This window comes from Diabrotica virgifera, chromosome 2, assembly GCF_917563875.1.
Source record: "Diabrotica virgifera virgifera chromosome 2, PGI_DIABVI_V3a".
Classification (NCBI taxonomy): Eukaryota; Metazoa; Arthropoda; class Insecta; order Coleoptera; family Chrysomelidae; genus Diabrotica; species Diabrotica virgifera.
Window position 1 is genome coordinate 272,495,906 of NC_065444.1, and position 17,698 is coordinate 272,513,603.

The window sequence follows — 17,698 nt, forward strand, 5'->3', positions numbered from 1 at the left end:
AAAGGTGGGATGAAAAGTTCGTAGGCTGACACATTGATGGCACTACTGGGATTAAATTCATATGATTTTTATTCAGCCCTAACCCTCAAAAGATGCGTGTATAAATTTGACAGCTGTCGAACTATTAGTTTATGAGATATAGCATTTGGAGTGAAAAAACTTTTGTTAGTCTTAAAAAAATGGATAAAAAGGAATTTCGTGTCTTAATAAAGCATTGCTTGTTGACAAAAAAAAAAGAATGTGTGTGTACTTTGTACGCACGTAAGAAGTTATACTTCTATTATATGATTTTAACGAAATTAATATACTTGAAACAGTTTATTTATATTTTATTTAAATATTAAACTAATTTTAATACGTACTACTTTTCTAATAATAAAACACTGAAAACGTTTGTTTTCTATACTTCCACAGAATTTATTATAACTAAGTGACTACAGCTGTTTCGGCAGAGTGCCTTTCTCAAGTGATATAGTTTACAATGTGTTTGCCTTTTTAAGTCTTCAACTGAAGAGTTTGAGGAGTGGGGAGCTGTTTGTCTCGAGTTGGTCATTCAGAATTATATCTGTATTTTTCAGTTTATTAATTTCCATAGATTCTAAAAAAGATAGCTTAAGGCCTTTATTTTGAATATGCAGAATTTGAAACTCTTCATTGAAAGAATGATTATGATCTAGAAGGTGAAGTGCGTATGTAGAAGTGTCTGTTTTTCTATTGTTGAATGCCCTTTTGTGTTCTGCTATCCGTTTGTCAAAAGTTCTGCCAGTTTGACCGATGTACGTTTTCGGACAGTCACCACACGTTAGTTTGTACACACCACTCTGTAGTTGCTTTCTCTTTCGGCTTTTATTGTTCTTAATATATTTGCTTAAGTTGTTGTTAGTTCTGAAAGCTGGTGTTATTCCTTTCTTTGTTATGTATCTGGCTATTTTTGTTGTTATCTTGCCAGTATATGTTTGAGAGCAGAAGGTACTGGGTTCTTTCTGTGGTGGTGGATACACTAATTTCAGGGCTTTCTTATGGAGTTTTTGGTTTAAAATTTTGTTAACTGTTTGTTCGTTATAGCCGATGTTTACTGCTATTTGTTTAATGATGTTTAGTTCTATCTCGAAGTTATTTTTTGTCATGGGAATTTCTGTCAGTCTATGTATCATGCTATGGTAGGCTGCTAATTTGTGTTGTGTAGGATGGGATGATGAATTGTGTATAGTTGTGTCAGTATGGGTAGGTTTATGATATACGGAGAACTCATGTTTGTTGTGTAGTCTGGAAATCGTTACATCTAGAAAGTTTATGGAGTTATTCTGTTCTGTTTCTATTGTAAACTCAATATTATTATGAAGTGAATTAATATATGATAGAAATTGGTCAAGTTGTCTGTTAGTTCCTGTAAAGCATACTAGTATATCATCCACGTATCTCCACCAATATAAGAACTGTTTAAATACGGGATGTTTAGAAATTGTTGTTTCAAGTTGGTTCATAAATATATCTGATAGCAATGGGCTTAGAGGATTACCCATAATAAGTCCTGCACTGTTGTTTGTGTATATTTGATTATTGAATTCAAAATAGTCTTGATTTATGCAAATTTCAAGAAGGTGTAAAATTTCAGATGCAATGATCGGATTTGTACTATTATGGTCTAAAAGATTCTTAACTAAAACAAAAGTTTCTGTAGGAGGAACACTAAGAAAAAGATTTTTTACGTCAAATGAAATTAGTCTGGAGTTGTTGGGCAATTGAAAATGTCGTATTTTATTAACTAGTTCTAGTGTATTTTTTACGGTGAATTTAGGTGAAAATTTAGTGTATTCTGTAATAATATCTGACAGTTTTTTTGAAAGTTTATATGACGGAGCTATATAAAAAGAAACTACAGGTCTTACTGGGTGGTCAGGTTTGTGTAGTTTAATAAAAGAGTATAATTTAGGAGGTCGTGGGTTCATAATGTTGAGGTATTTCTGTTCTGTTGGATTTAGTATTGATTTTGAATTTTCAATGGCTAGTTTAATTTGTTTTCGGTATTTTTCTGTGGGGTCTTTGTTTAGCTTTGTACTGTTTTGGTTAGTTAAAAATTCTATTGTTTTGTTATTATAGTCTCGTTTGTCGATAGCAATAGTAGTGTTACCTTTGTCTGCTTTTGTAAATATGTCATGTTTTATTGATTTGTTTTTAATTGAAACGGCTATTTGGTTTTCTTTGAAACAGCAATTATTGGCTTCACTACATACATCGGTAATAGATTTTGCAATGATGCTTTTTTCTATGTTTTTGGCAGTTTTGTTTAACGCTAATTCACATTCTACACCTAAATATTCTAAATTTTTTTGATTATTATATTGAGGCAAGTTGTGTTTGAATCCTTTCTCTAAAAGTTCTATTTCACTATTATTGAATTTAGTATCTGTTAGGTTTATAAATCTATTGAAAAAACTATGATTAGTGTATCCACCACCACATAAAGAACCCAGTACCTTCTGCTCTCTCACATATACTGGCAAGATAACAACAAAAATAGCCAGATACATAACAAAGAAAGGAATAACACCAGCTTTCAGAACTAACAACAACTTAAGCAAATATATTAAGAACAATAAAAGCCGAAAGAGAAAGCAACTACAGAGTGGTGTGTACAAACTAACGTGTGGTGACTGCCCGAAAACGTACATCGGTCAAACTGGCAGAACTTTTGACAAACGGATAGCAGAACACAAAAGGGCATTCAACAATAGAAAAACAGACACTTCTACATACGCACTTCACCTTCTAGATCATAATCATTCTTTCAATGAAGAGTTTCAAATTCTGCATATTCAAAATAAAGGCCTTAAGCTATCTTTTTTAGAATCTATGGAAATTAATAAACTGAAAAATACAGATATAATTCTGAATGACCAACTCGAGACAAACAGCTCCCCACTCCTCAACCTCTTCAGTTGAAGACTTAAAAAGGCAAACACATTGTAAACTATATCACTTGAGAAAGGCACTCTGCCGAAACAGCTGTAGTCACTTAGTTATAATAAATTCTGTGGAAGTATAGAAAACAAACGTTTTCAGTGTTTTATTATTAGATAAAATGAACTTCCATCAAGTAACGGTCGAATCCATAAGTTATTTACTACTTTTCAAAAAATTTTATTTAAACAGTACCAGAAATTAAAAAAATAAAAGAATAAAACACACACAAACACATTGAAAAATGCCACAAATGATTTCTGAACAATAATTGTCGGAAAATGTTTTAACTAAATACGTATTTTCTGAAAAAGATTATATAATAAATATACTTAATCATAAAGTGTATAAAAAAAAAAACCAAAAAAATTAAACTTTCTATTGGGGTTCGAACCGCTTATTTTTTCGCAGAACGATCACATCAATCACTTATTTTGTATTTGCTGTCTTTTTCTATAACAAACGTTTGTTATTTATACAAAAGGCGGCAAATACAAAATAAGTGATTGATGTGATCGTTCATGGGTATTCTTTAATTTTTCCGACTGTATGTAATTTTTGGACTCTATGTAATATTGGAAGAAATCACGATCCTCAGTAATGGAAAAACGACAGGAGAGAGAGAGAGATATGTAATTTTTATTAGGATACTGAAACATTTACAATTATTACGTACCTGTCGCTTTTAAAAACTAAAATGTCACTACAATTATAAACTTGCTTTTTTCTCTGCCATCACAACAATAAAAACTAATATACACAACATTTGTTGATCCATAATCTCGCAACAATTATTGACAGATGATTTTAACATCCAATACGATCCCGTATAACGTTTGAGCGTCTAAATATACTGTCATATATAACGATAATTGACTAATATCCTGTCGGTGTGCGCATGCGCCAGGGAATGTAAAAATTCACCCTCGTGTGTAAAGAAGTATAACTTCAAAAATACTGTAGAAGCCAAAACTTGGCTTGATAAACATTATTCGGACTCTGCACCAGGAGAATCAACCGTTGAGAAATGGTTTGCTAAGTTTAAGCTAGGCGAAATAAGCACCGAGGATAATGCATGCAGTGGACGCCCCAAAGAGACTGCTACCGACGAAAACATCAAGAAAGTCCAAAAATAATTTTGAATAACCGTAAAGTGATGTTATTCGAGATAGCTGAGACTCTAAAGATATCAAAGGAATGTGTTGGATATACAGTGGTCACCTAAGCGCCTTATAGTTTTTGAGGTTTAACACAATTTTTTTTTGTATATTTTCGCTAATTCATTTTAAGTTTGTGCTTGTAATTAGCATTATCGGTATACTTACTAATGTTTTTTTTTTAATTACTAGCTCACAATTCTACAGAAAAGGTTAAAATAATCTGATTGAAGGAATTTCCAATAACTTGATAAAATTATGAAGTGATTATTAAGTCGTTAAAGTACTATTAAATTGAATCTTCATGACAAATTTGCCACATATTTTGACTATATAAACACTGTAGTTACCCTAACACATTGATTCGCTCTTTGATTTTTGATAAAAAGGTCAAAATGTCATCCCAGACCAAACAAACTAAATTATCAAACGAAAAGCGTTTTGAAATTATTTTTCACCATAAAAACGACAAATCTAGTCGCGAAGTAGCATCCGCAGTAAACTGTAATCAATCTACAGTAATTAGAATCATTAAGAAGTATGCTGAACAAGGAAAAATCGACGACAGACCGCGTATTTGGTAAGGTGATGCAGGACTTTTTAACACCATTGTATTGTGCATGAATATTTGGGTATACAAAACCTCTGTGCAAAGTGGGTGCCGCGAGAGCTCACAATCGATCAAAAACAACAACGAATTGAGGATTTTGAGAAGTGTTTGAAGCTCTTCAATCGTAATAAAACCGAATTTTTGCATCGATATATTACAATGGATGACTAATGGCTCCATCATTCTACACCGGGGTCCAAGGGATAATGGATTTTGAGACGCGCATGGTATAATATTCATCGACTATCTTAAAAAGGGAAACATCATTACGACACCTGATATGAAAAACATTGTATCTCCACTTACAAGGTTTTTCAACTATGGCTTAAATAGCATCTATAAACGATAACCTTCAATTTGGTCTAAGAACTTTTATCCTATCTTATGTAATTATAAAGTTATTTAACAAAATAACCTCATTGTAAGTGCAAATTTTTTATCACTGGGTGGAAAAAACGTTGTAACCAATGTTACAATATTAAATTTTTTTATTATTGATGAAAATTTTTTACAAAAACATTGTAACATGGGATACAATGTTTTTCTCGAAACATTTATTGAGTAAGTTTTTATAACTGCATTGTAAGTTGTGATACAAGAAAGCAATGTAGTGGAATATTACGATGAACAACATTGTAAGTCAATGTAGTCAGGAAGTAAATTCTATATTATTAACTGCTGAGCATAGTAAGCATGCCTCAAATCGTAAAAACTCACGTAAAAATACTAGTTTAGAATTTCAAACAAAAATAATAACACTTATATCAATCACTGCTGAACTAACTTCTACTGATGAAACTCAGGAAAATCAATGGTCACAGTGGATTGCACGCTCAAGATACATCGACAGTGGAAACTTCTACATGCACCGAATATACAAGTTCACCATTAGATACGTTTGCTAAGAAAAAACAATACCCCAAGAAGAAAAATCTTGGAAGGAAGAGCAAAGGGATCCTAGTGTTTGGAAAATGAATGTCTTGAAGAAACTGAGGAACTCTGGCCGAGAATATACTGGAAAAACTGTAAAATGATCAAAAATTAGAGAACTGGGACCTGGATGTAACGATAAATGTATCAGAAAATGTAAATCGAAATTATCTGAAAATGATAGACTCAATTTATTTAATAATTTTTGGGCAATGGCTGATCATGACCAACAAAGCGAATATTTATGTAGATATGTTTTCAGACAAGAGAGGAAAGTTGCAAAGCTAAAAGAGTCCAGAAGACACTGGACATACGAATATAATTTGCAGTTGGCAAAACATCGACTTCAAGTTTGTAAGAAAACATTTTTGGACACTTTTAACATAACAGATATGTGGTTAACTACACTATTCAAAAAATTGATAGTCATGAAGGCGGAGGGCGTATAAGTATAAGTATTAAAAATTCGATTCGTGCTCATATAAACTCTGTTACTCTGTCTTTAACTTTTTCCAAATTGTATTCACTATTATAATGAATGGATGTTAGAGAATCACCCATGCGATAAACCAGCCACCAAAAGTCAGTACAAAAACATATTCAATGCTGAGTTTAATATCGGTTTTTTTGCACCGAAAAAAGATATGTGTGTTACTTGCAATCCACATAACACTAAAGCAATGAAAGACCAAATAGAAAAAGAATACTTTACATATTGTAAATAAATGTGTTGCACGTGAAACCAAAAATCGCGATAAAGAGGTTTCTAAGAAAACAGAAACGGTTGTAACTGCCTGCTTTGATTTGCAAAAAATATTAACTACGCTCCAATCAGAGGTATCATTGTTTTATTATAAAAGGAAGTTTAAAGTGTACAACTTTACTATCTTTGATCTTGGATCTGCGGAAGGTTATTTTTATGCATGGGATGAAACCACAAGTAAAAAGGGGCCTACTGAAATAAGTAGTGCGCTATTTGATTTTATTAAGGGAAAAGTTGCTGGTGGAGCATTAGAGTTTAGAATTTATTCAGATTCTTGTGGAGGACAAAATCGAAATCGAATAATATTTTTAATGTATATTTATGCAGCTAAGATCATGAATATTAATATTACACACACGTTTTTTGAGGTGGGCCACTCTCAATCTGAGGGTGATTCAATGCACGCCCTTATTGTACGAAGAAAAAAGAACCAAGTTGTTTATGTATTCTCCTTTTCATGAACATTTTTCAGTGCGTCACAAATTATAGAAAAAAAGGTAAGTCCGTGATAATACACATTTATGACATTTATTCTAACGTGACATTTTAGTTAAATCTGACAGTTGTCAAATTTTATTTTCAATTTGGAATAAAACCAAATCAATTGTGTCTATTGCATTTATAAAATGGTATTTTCTTTCATTTGTATAGTCTTATAAATTGTACAGATTATATTGATAATATTATTATTTTATTTAATAAATAATTCTTTTTTGATTATGGCGCCATCTAGCGACAACTAGAATAATCACCGAACTAGAATAATTACCGAAGTATTCCCAGACGTGCCTTTTTTTCTGTCACATACAATTTAATGCGTTAGAGAGAAATCGAAAAACTGTGACGCACTGAAAGATGATCATGAGAAAAAGAATACCACGACAGTGGTATACACTGATAAGGTGTGCTAAAGTCACAGGAAAACCATACGATTTGAAAGAACTAAGTCAAAATGACATCTTGGTCTTTAAATCAATGTTAAAGAAAATACTGAATTGGGATTTAGATATAGATAAACGCCAAGTTTTCTGGTCGAAAATACAATACGTAAAAATATATAAAGAACAACCACATATTATTAGTTTTCAGTAGGATCTTATTTCTGATCAATTATCGTTTATAAACTTAGAACACAAACCGACATCGAGCAAAAGGGCTACCAAATCCAGGAATAAAAATATACACGATTTATGGGAAGTACAAATTCCTTTAGCATATAATGGGTTACTTCCCATAACCACTTCAAAATATAAAGATCGTGTTGATTTGTGCTCTGGTAAACCTATACCAGAGCAATATTGCAGTTTTTATTTAAATCTTCCCCACTCTCAACAAACAGAATATTCGGATGATGACTCTGAATAAAAGTTTGCTAGGGGTTAATTTTGTTTATTTTTTAATAGAATATAAACTGTTTTATAATTTGTAAATGTTCATTTTGTAATAAATAAATCTAAAAATATTATTTTATTTACCTACTTCTTGTTAGTATGTATGACGTAAATTCTTAAATACTACTTGCTGAGCAAAAAAATCACGTTTCACGTAAAACCAATAAAATAAATTAATTATAATCTCTTTATTTGGATATTTACTGATTAGTTACAATTTATATGCACCTAACCAAAGAAACATACTGTGTTGAAATATCATTGTATGAACCACTTACAATGATCTTCACCTAAAATTCTGAAAAAATTTGCTATTGTAACTCGACCTAAATCAGGACCAGTAATGTTGACATCAATGTAATATGTAAAAGTGAAAAGCTGAGAAAAAGTTATAAAATATGGATTAAGAACATTACAAGAAATATAAAAGCTGACACAGTAAAAAAATAAAATGTTTTGGAAATTTCTTTAAATCGCTCTCCTGTAAACTAAGCAAAAGTGAGTTACAATGTTTTTCATATCAGGTGTCGATTAGCAGTGACCATTACTTTGCCTTATTGGAGCATTTAAAGGACGAAATCGCTAAAAAATTGCCCCATTTGAAGAAAAATAAAGTGCTATTTCATTGAGACAATGCACCGTGTCACAAATCAATGAAAGCGATGGCAAAATTTCATGAATTAGGTTTCGAATTGCTTCCGCAGCCACCGTATTCACCAGATATGGCTCTCAGAGACTACCACCTGTTCGCTGACCTCAAGAGAATGCTCGCTGAAAGACATTTAACACCAATGAAGAGGTACTCGCCGAAACTGACGCTTACTTTGAGGCTAAAGACCAATTGTATTATAAAAATGGTATTGAAAAGTTGTATGATCGCTATAATCGTTGTATCGTCCTTGAAGGTAACTTTATTGAAAAAAAGAATGTGTGTGTACTTTGTACGCACGTAAGAAGTTATACTTCTATTATATGATTTAAACGAAATTAATATATTTTTTATTTATATTTTATTTAAATATTAAACTAATTAATCAAGTATATTCAAATGGGAAATAAGCCACAATTTTACCTAAAAATGATTTTATTAACGTTTCTTTGCCCAAGTCGGGTGTCGTTGTCAAAATACAAAATAATACTAAATAAATAAAAATGTTGTTGCTTAGTAAAAAATTCTTCTAATAATTTATTTAATCTGACTCATTTATATCGGCAATTCAGACACGTATTATACATTTTAAAGTAGACCACTTTAAAATGATATTGCCAATATTGATGAGTTGCGTTCCTGGGACGACTTTACTAAAAGATAGTTCATTCGATTACATGAAATCAATCCCAACTCAAGAATATCCGCCACAAAAAATCATAGCATGTGATCTGTCTTTAAAAAGACAACCAAATGCAACGGTGGCACTGAAATTCTCGCGTTAGAGATTCCATAGTAAATCACGAGGGAAAACCAGGAAAAACCTCGTGATACTATCCCGACATCGTAAGTATTTGGGTTTATATTTAGTTTACTCTCAAAACTAATACCATAACAATCTTATATGATGACTCCATAACAATCCTACCAGCGGATAAAGGAAATGCAACTGTAATAATGGATAAAGTACAATGTGAGGACAAAATTACAGATCTAATTACAAATGGACCTTATACCAAATTAACGAAGGATCCAACGAAGACACTGGAAAACAAAATCTATAGAACTTTATTCACATTTAAAAATGACCTAACGTACTATCAAAGAAAATTAATGACACCTCATTACAGTAAGACACCACATTTTTATGGAGTACCGAAAATTCACAAAGTAAATATTCCACTTAGACCTATTTGTAGTACCATCAATTCTCCTTGTAGTGAACTATCAAAATTTTTATTAAATATTATAAAACCATTTGCAAATAATAATGACACATTTATAAAAAATACACAACATTTTTTAAACAAATTATCAAATATTGAATTTAATCCAAATAATATTTTAGTAAGTTTTGACATAAACAGTTTATTTACAAATGTGCCATTAGATAAAACTTTAAACATAATCAAAACGAAATTAGAAAATGATAATACATTAGCAACTAGGACAAGACTAAATGTATCAGCTATAATGGAGTTATTGACATTATGTACTAATAATACCTATTTTCAACTAAATAATGAATTCTATAAACAAAATTTTGGTCTCGCAATGGGCTCTTCTTTATCTCCATTATTGGCTAATATATTTATGGAGGATTTCGAAACTAATATCATCTCTAAACAAAATTTAAAACCCACAGTATGGTGGAGATATGTAGATGATGTGTTTTCTATATGGCCTCATAGATCGGAATTGTTGGATACGTTCCTGAATATTATAAACGATCAAGAAGAGACAATAAAGTTTACAATGGAAAAGGAATACAATTACACCCTACCTTTCCTCGATGTTTTGGTCTCAAAGAAGGATACTGGATATGAGACTCAAGTGTATAGAAAACCAACACACACCAACAGATATCTCAATTACAAATCAAATCATAACATCAACGTTAAAAAGGGAATCATTAAATCCTTATATGATAGAGCCAAAATTACTTGTTCTAACGAAAATTCATTTTTAGAAGAAAAACAATTGTTGACATCTGTTTTATTAAAAAATGATTATCCCATATCGTTTATAAATAAGGAATTGTCAAGATTGGATCGAATGGAACAGAACAACTTAGAACGGGATCCTACAACATTCACAAGAAATAATACGAGGAAAATGTCAATACCATATGTAAAAGGACTATCCGAGAAACTTAAAACAATAGGAAATAAATTCAACACATCAACATCATTCAAAACAACAAACACATTGAGATCTATTCTATCTAAAACTAAACCTAACAGTGAACAAGAAAGAACAAAGAATTGTATTTATAAAATACCTTGTGAATGCGAACAATTTTATATAGGTGAAACGTCAAGACCATTAGACGTTAGAGTAAATGAACATCAGTCTTATATAAAAAATAGAGAATTTGATAGATCTCAAATATGTCAACACGCATGGGATAATGAACATAGAGTTCAGTGGAGAGATTCAAGTATAGTCCTAAAAGAAGCAGATAGTAAAAAGAGGAAAATCAAAGAAGCGGCTCTAATTATGCTAAATGAAACCAATTGTGTCGCAAATTCCTCGGTAGAATGCAGTAGGATGTGGTTACCCATATTAAAGGAGGAAGTCAATAGAAAGAAAATACCACAATTAGTAAATCAGTAACATATCGAGTTAGTACATATTTAAAATTTAAAATATCAAGTCAGAATTTGGTATTAGTTTTGAGAGTAAACTAAATATAAACCCAAATACTTACGATGTCGGGATAGTATCACGAGGTTTTTCCTGGTTTTCCCTCGTGATTTACTATGGAATCTCTAACGCGAGAGTTTCAGTGCCACCGTTGCATTTGGTTGTCTTTTTAAAGACAGATCACATGCTATGATTTTTTGTGGCGGATATTCTTGAGTTGGGATTGATTTCATGTAATCGAATGAACTATCTTTTAGTAAAGTCGTCCCAGGAACGCAACTCATCAATATTGGCAATATCATTTTAAAGTGGTCTACTTTAAAATGTATAATACGTGTCTGAATTGCCGATATAAATGAGTCAGATTAAATAAATTATTAGAAGAATTTTTTACTAAGCAACAACATTTTTATTTATTTAGTATTATTTTGTATTTTGACAACGACACCCGACTTGGGCAAAGAAACGTTAATAAAATCATTTTTAGGTAAAATTGTGGCTTATTTCCCATTTGAATATACTTGATTATAAAAATGCCACAAGAAAATAGCTTCAGAACAACATTAAACTAATTTATACTTACTACTTCTCAAACATTTTTATTAAAACAGTGCCAAAAGTTAAAATAATAAAAGAACACACACAAAAACATTAAAAATGCCACAAATGATTTCTGAACATTAATTGTCGGAAATTTTTTTAACTAAATACGTATTTTCTGAAAATAAAATTATATAATAAATATACTAAAGGCTGTATGACACTATGCATTTTCTTGTATCATTTCTAATATCGTTTCTGATATGTCAAAAAAATGCATAGTGTCATACACAGATACAAGAAACGATATCAGAAACGATACAAGAATTTGTGTCAGGCACAGATTCTTGTACAAGAACTGCGCCAATTTCTGCGCAAAGAGCAAAAACGTAAAACCTGCTGGTAAAATATCTAAATGTCATAATGGCGGCTGAAAATGAGATGATATGATTTATGTCTTGATGAATTTATTTGTGTTTTTGTAGGTATCATTTATAAATCTTTTATTGATACTTAATATACCGTTTGGTATGGACTACTGTTATACTAATAACCATATATTTAGCTCCTAGTAAAGTTCAAACTATGTATAACTTTGGGTTCCATGTTGCATAATTTTTTAATAGAGGAAAATACAATAGTTCCTAATTTGGATCAAACTGAAGATAATTCTAATGCAAATATTTTAGCACAAATATCAAAACAAAATAAAAAACACAAATAATCAACAGTCAACGTAAAAATTCTGGTTAACATTAAAATGTTAAATTTATGTTTTTAAAAGTTTATAAATTTTATAAAATCCTTAAAATCAGCTGTAGACGCAGTACTACCATACCAATCAATGTAACGTGACACAGGGTGACAAACAAAATTTCGTCCAATCACGTGCCGAATTTCATACAATTTTCGATACAAGAACTTGCATAGTGTCATACAGGGCACAAATGTAGGTACAAGAAAATGTATATCAGAAACGATATCAGAAATGATATTAGAAATGATACAAGAAAATGCATAGTGTCATACAGCCTTTACAATCATAAAATGTATAAAAAAATTAAAAAATAAAAGTTTCTATTGGGGTTCGAACCAGCTTATCAGCGTGGTTGGTATTGTGGTTCATTCGCCACGGAGACAATGTGTCGTTATGTGCGAAGATCGACTAACTAAACGGATTAAACTTTTGACATTTTTTAATTAAATCAAATTATTTTGATCTTGAATTGAAATGATTTAGAATTGAAAAAATACAACAAAACATAGAGTAAGAAAACAATATATTAGGTGAATATTGATAGAAATTTTGATGGTAATCAAATTATGTAAATAAAAGTATTACATACTATGTATTTTGGTAGGTTCAAATAGGTAGGTACTGTTGGAGAACTGTATTCTCCACCCAAACTAAATTCTATTTCACCAACAACAAATTTCCGCGCCGCCTCTGTAAAAACCGTAAATAATTCCATTACGCAGTGCCTGAAAGAAATCTTCCAAGAATGTTACAGCCAAACCACACGGACCACGCTGCAGCGCTACTCTGTGGATCCACAGAGTGGCTGACGATGATTTACCGTGGGCTCTTATGTAGAGTGGCCGGCGCACCCCACACGAGCGTTTGTAGCCGGCCACAGTCGCTCGCATAAGAACCCACGGTAAACTACTTTTGTGGATCCACAGCGTAGCGCTGCAGCGTGGTCCGTGTGGTTTGAGCGTTACTCTCCGCCTTCTTTTACCCAAGCACCCCAACGGAAATATTCGTTAGCGGGATGCAAGAGCGGGGTGCAACAGGCAGTCAACTATCAACACTTCTTAAGAACGCACGCAAAAACCTTTTTCATTACGCTTGTTCGAAGAGTATTCTTAACGCGGCAATTAGCATAAAGTCGGTACATAAAGTGTAAAAATATGTGTGGTGGCGTCTTTCACGGATAGTTGTAACTCAATTGTTCACATGTAAAATTCTATTTCTTGCCCTTTTCAACTTCATTACAGTCACAGCAAAATAGAAAGTGTTTTATTTACATAACCAATTCAACAGGCCAGAATTACAGCATCTTACGGTTCATTAAAAGTTCTCCACTTAGCTATCGAAGGCTTAGCGACACATTGAACTTACTGCAAGTGCAAAACGCTGGAAAGAGACATTGGAACTACTCCAAACTCTCCATGGAGGAATGTTGAACACCGGCGTCCCTCCAGGTACCTATGAAATTTTTTATTAGATACTGATATTTTAATATTTAATGACAATTATTACGTACCTGTTGCTTTTAAAAACTATTTAAAAGTCACTACAATTATAAACTTTTTTGTTTCTGTCCTCACAACAAAAAAACTAATATATTATACAACATTTGTTTACCTTCATATTGAACAATTATTTATTATTGACAGATCATTTCAACACCCAATCAGAGCCCGTATAACGACTAATACCATACTGTCGGTGTGCGCATGCGCGCATATTAATAATAAATTCACCCTCAATCTCAATCGCGCCTAAAGAAGTATAACTTCAATAATAAAATAACATTTTATCAAAAAAAAATTCGTTCTATGTATACAGGGTGTCCCCGAAAATAGTGCATTCCTTAAAGGTATAGGTAGAAGGCACCATGTAGAGCAAAAAGTCTTATAACATTTTTGCGCATGCGCACACAGGCAGTATGGAGTTAGTTACTAAATGTTTTAATTTATGTATGTATCAGTCCAGAAAAGGCGTGGAAAGAATATATTAGTGTTTTTAAATATTATTTTTCTACAAACGTGTTAAAAATACAATTTATAGCACTCCATAGGAGCGTTAAAAATGCTACTTTAAAGCACCAGTGCTTTAAAAATTTTAAGGCACTTCAGTTAAAAGTGAATTGTCAAATTGTGAAACGTCAATATATTTATATTTCATTTATTAACATTAATATTAATAATACAACTTGCGCAATTTGAAAAAGGTGGTTTAAAAGGTTTTTTAAAATTTAATTTAAACTGTATTATTGCATTTTTAACACGTTTGTAGAAAAAAACAATTAAAATTTGTTAGAATATACAAAAATAAAAGTAGATGTTATTCTGATTTACGTATTGATAATATAGGCAGTTTTTATGTAATGTCAAGAAAAATATAAAAATGGAATGTCAGTCAAGTTCAAGTAAAAGTTTTTGTAGGTATTGTCCTGTAATTGAGAATGAATAAATTATAATTGTTGATATATAAGACGTTTGTAGAAAAAATATTGTATGATATAGGTACGCGTTAAAAAGTATATTTTTAAGGCACTTATGTGAATTGCAGAATGAGCGAAGCGAATCTTTCACACGAAACTTTCACATACGTACCTTAAAATTGTACTTTTAACATTTATATCATAAATAGGTAACTATTATTATAATTTTTGTGTATTTGGACTTGTCTACCTCGGGAATAAGATAATAAGTAATAATATTTAAAGTATTTTATAATTCACTTCGTCTGTTTGTCACTATGTCTGAGAAATCTTGTAGCCCGCATAAACAAAAGGGTATAGCTCAGTGGTAGAGCGTTGGACTGGAGATCAAGAGGACCCCGGTTCGAATCCTGGTGTTTTCTAATCTTTTTTTTAATTTTTGGTATTGTTTTAATAAAAATTTTTGGAAAGTAGTAAGTAAAAATTAATTTAATCTTTAAATAAAATGCAAATAAACTGTCCGAAAGTATATTTATTTCATTGAAATCATATTTACAAGTATAACTTCTTACGTGCGTACAAAGTACACACACATTCTTTTTTTTTTCTAAATTCAACCGTTTTGCCAAAAAACTAAACTACATTTTGGTATGCAAATTGAAATCTGACAACTGTGTATACAAAAATCTAAAAATAGACAATCACAATTCAAAAATAGTTGGGGCATGGGCCTTTAGTATTTACATTAAACCCTGTCTTCCTCCTCAACATACAAACAAATTCTTGTTTTGTTTGATTTTCAAACATGGGGTGGTATAATTATTTTAAAGGTGTACCTGTCTGACCTACATTTTTCTGGTGTCAATAATCATGTCACAAACAGTTCTTGTACAGATATAAAAGTTCACTTATACGGAGAACAATGTAATTTTTTTTTGGAAACTGTTAACTTTAGAAAAAAATGTTGTAGGACTTTTTTATTCTACATTGTGTATTATATCCATAACTTAAAGGAACGCACTATTTTCGGGGACACCCTGTATACGATCTTTCAGCCCACCTATTAGATATATTCTTGTTATTGCTTGTATTATCGTATTAGAAAAAAATTAACCTTATTTGATGTAAAAAACATAACGTCATAACATGCATCTACGTCAGGAACGAGATTTTTTCAAAAATGAATAGGTAACTATTAATTTAATTAAAATTATTTATGGCCACTTTTTGACTGGCAACCTGCTATCAATGTATTCTCCTATTCTTATATTTATATAAAAGTGTGGTTTTGATTAACTAACATATTTATGAACGTAGTGATTCTGCAGTGGGATCTTAGACTATTATTATTGTTATTACCGTTAATTGTAATTTAATCTCAAACATTCTTTTAAGGGGTTACATAGGTTTTGTGGGTAAAAAAAGTGACTTTTTAAAAAAATTATATCTCGAAAACCAAAAATTATTTTTATTTATAATTGGAACATGTAAAAGTATAGTACTTAAGGTACTCTCAAAAAAATTTTCAGCCAAAAATATTTATTTTTGTAGATTTGACTGTAATTTTTCGACATCAGCCCTTTTTTTGCGGTGGGCAGCATAACTAAGTCCAGTCTCATCTGAAATCAAAAAATCAAAAAGTTTCTTGTAGTTTATATCTCTGGCTAGTGAATGAACGAATTAATTTAATTAAAATTATTTATGGCCGCGTTTTGACTGGCAACCTGTTATCAATGTATTCTCCTATTCCTATATTTATATAAAAATGTGGTTTTGAATAACTAACATATTTATGAACGTAGTGATTCTGCAGTGAGATCTTAGACTATTATTATTCTTATTACCGTTAATTGTAATTTAATCTCACACCTTTTTCTTTTAAGGGGTTACATAGGTTTTGCGCGTAAAAAAAGTGACTTTAAAAAAATTATATCTCGAAAACCAAAAAATTATTTTTATTTATAATTGGAACATGTAAAAGTATACTACTTAAGGTACTCTCAAAAAAATTTTCAGCCAAAAATATTCATTTTTGTATATTTGACTGTAATTTTTCGACAACAGCCCTTTTTTGCGGTGGGCAGCATAACTAAGTCCAGTCTCATCTGAAATCAAAAAGTTTCTTGTAATTTATATCTCTGACTAGTGAATGAACGAAGGAATTAAAAAAAATGAAATTTGAAGATTTTACATAAGTTTAAACACATTTTCGACCCCAATTTTTCTCATTTTTTCAAAAATGACCATTTTTAAAGTAGTTTTTGAGAGTACCTTAAGTACTATACTTTTACAGGTTCCAATTATCAATAAAAATAATTTTTAGTTTTAGAGCTATAAATTTTTGAAAAAGTCACTTTTTTTACCCGCAAGACCTATGTAACCCCTTAATAGGACTATGTCCTTTCGTCTGTTACAGTCTGCTGCGATCCGAAGTTCCAGCTCTCGTACCATCATTTTTTGGGTCTTCCTATGGGTAGCTTGGTGTTGGGCTTCAGTGTCTTCGCTCATATCGCCATACGTTCAGGGTCCATCCGATCTGCGTAGTCTCTCCCACTTGCGTCGGCGTGCTCTTGTCCATCTCACTACGTCTCGAACGCCTAGCTTTCTCAATGTGTCTTCGTTTCGTATTATATCTCTGAGTGTAATCATTATTTGTATTGTGTATCATCGGTTGTTCTCATTTGTTTAGTCTTTGTTGTCTCGGCCCTTGTCTCAGCTGCGTATGTCAGTATATCCCTCAGGAAACCAGATATTCTCGCTACTTTCGTTGCCTGCTGTTTTGTTTCTGACCACAGATGCCTGTCGCTAGATATTTCCACGCCCAAGTATCTACAATCCATTACCTGTTAGTTTATATGGTCGTCCACCACTAATTTACATC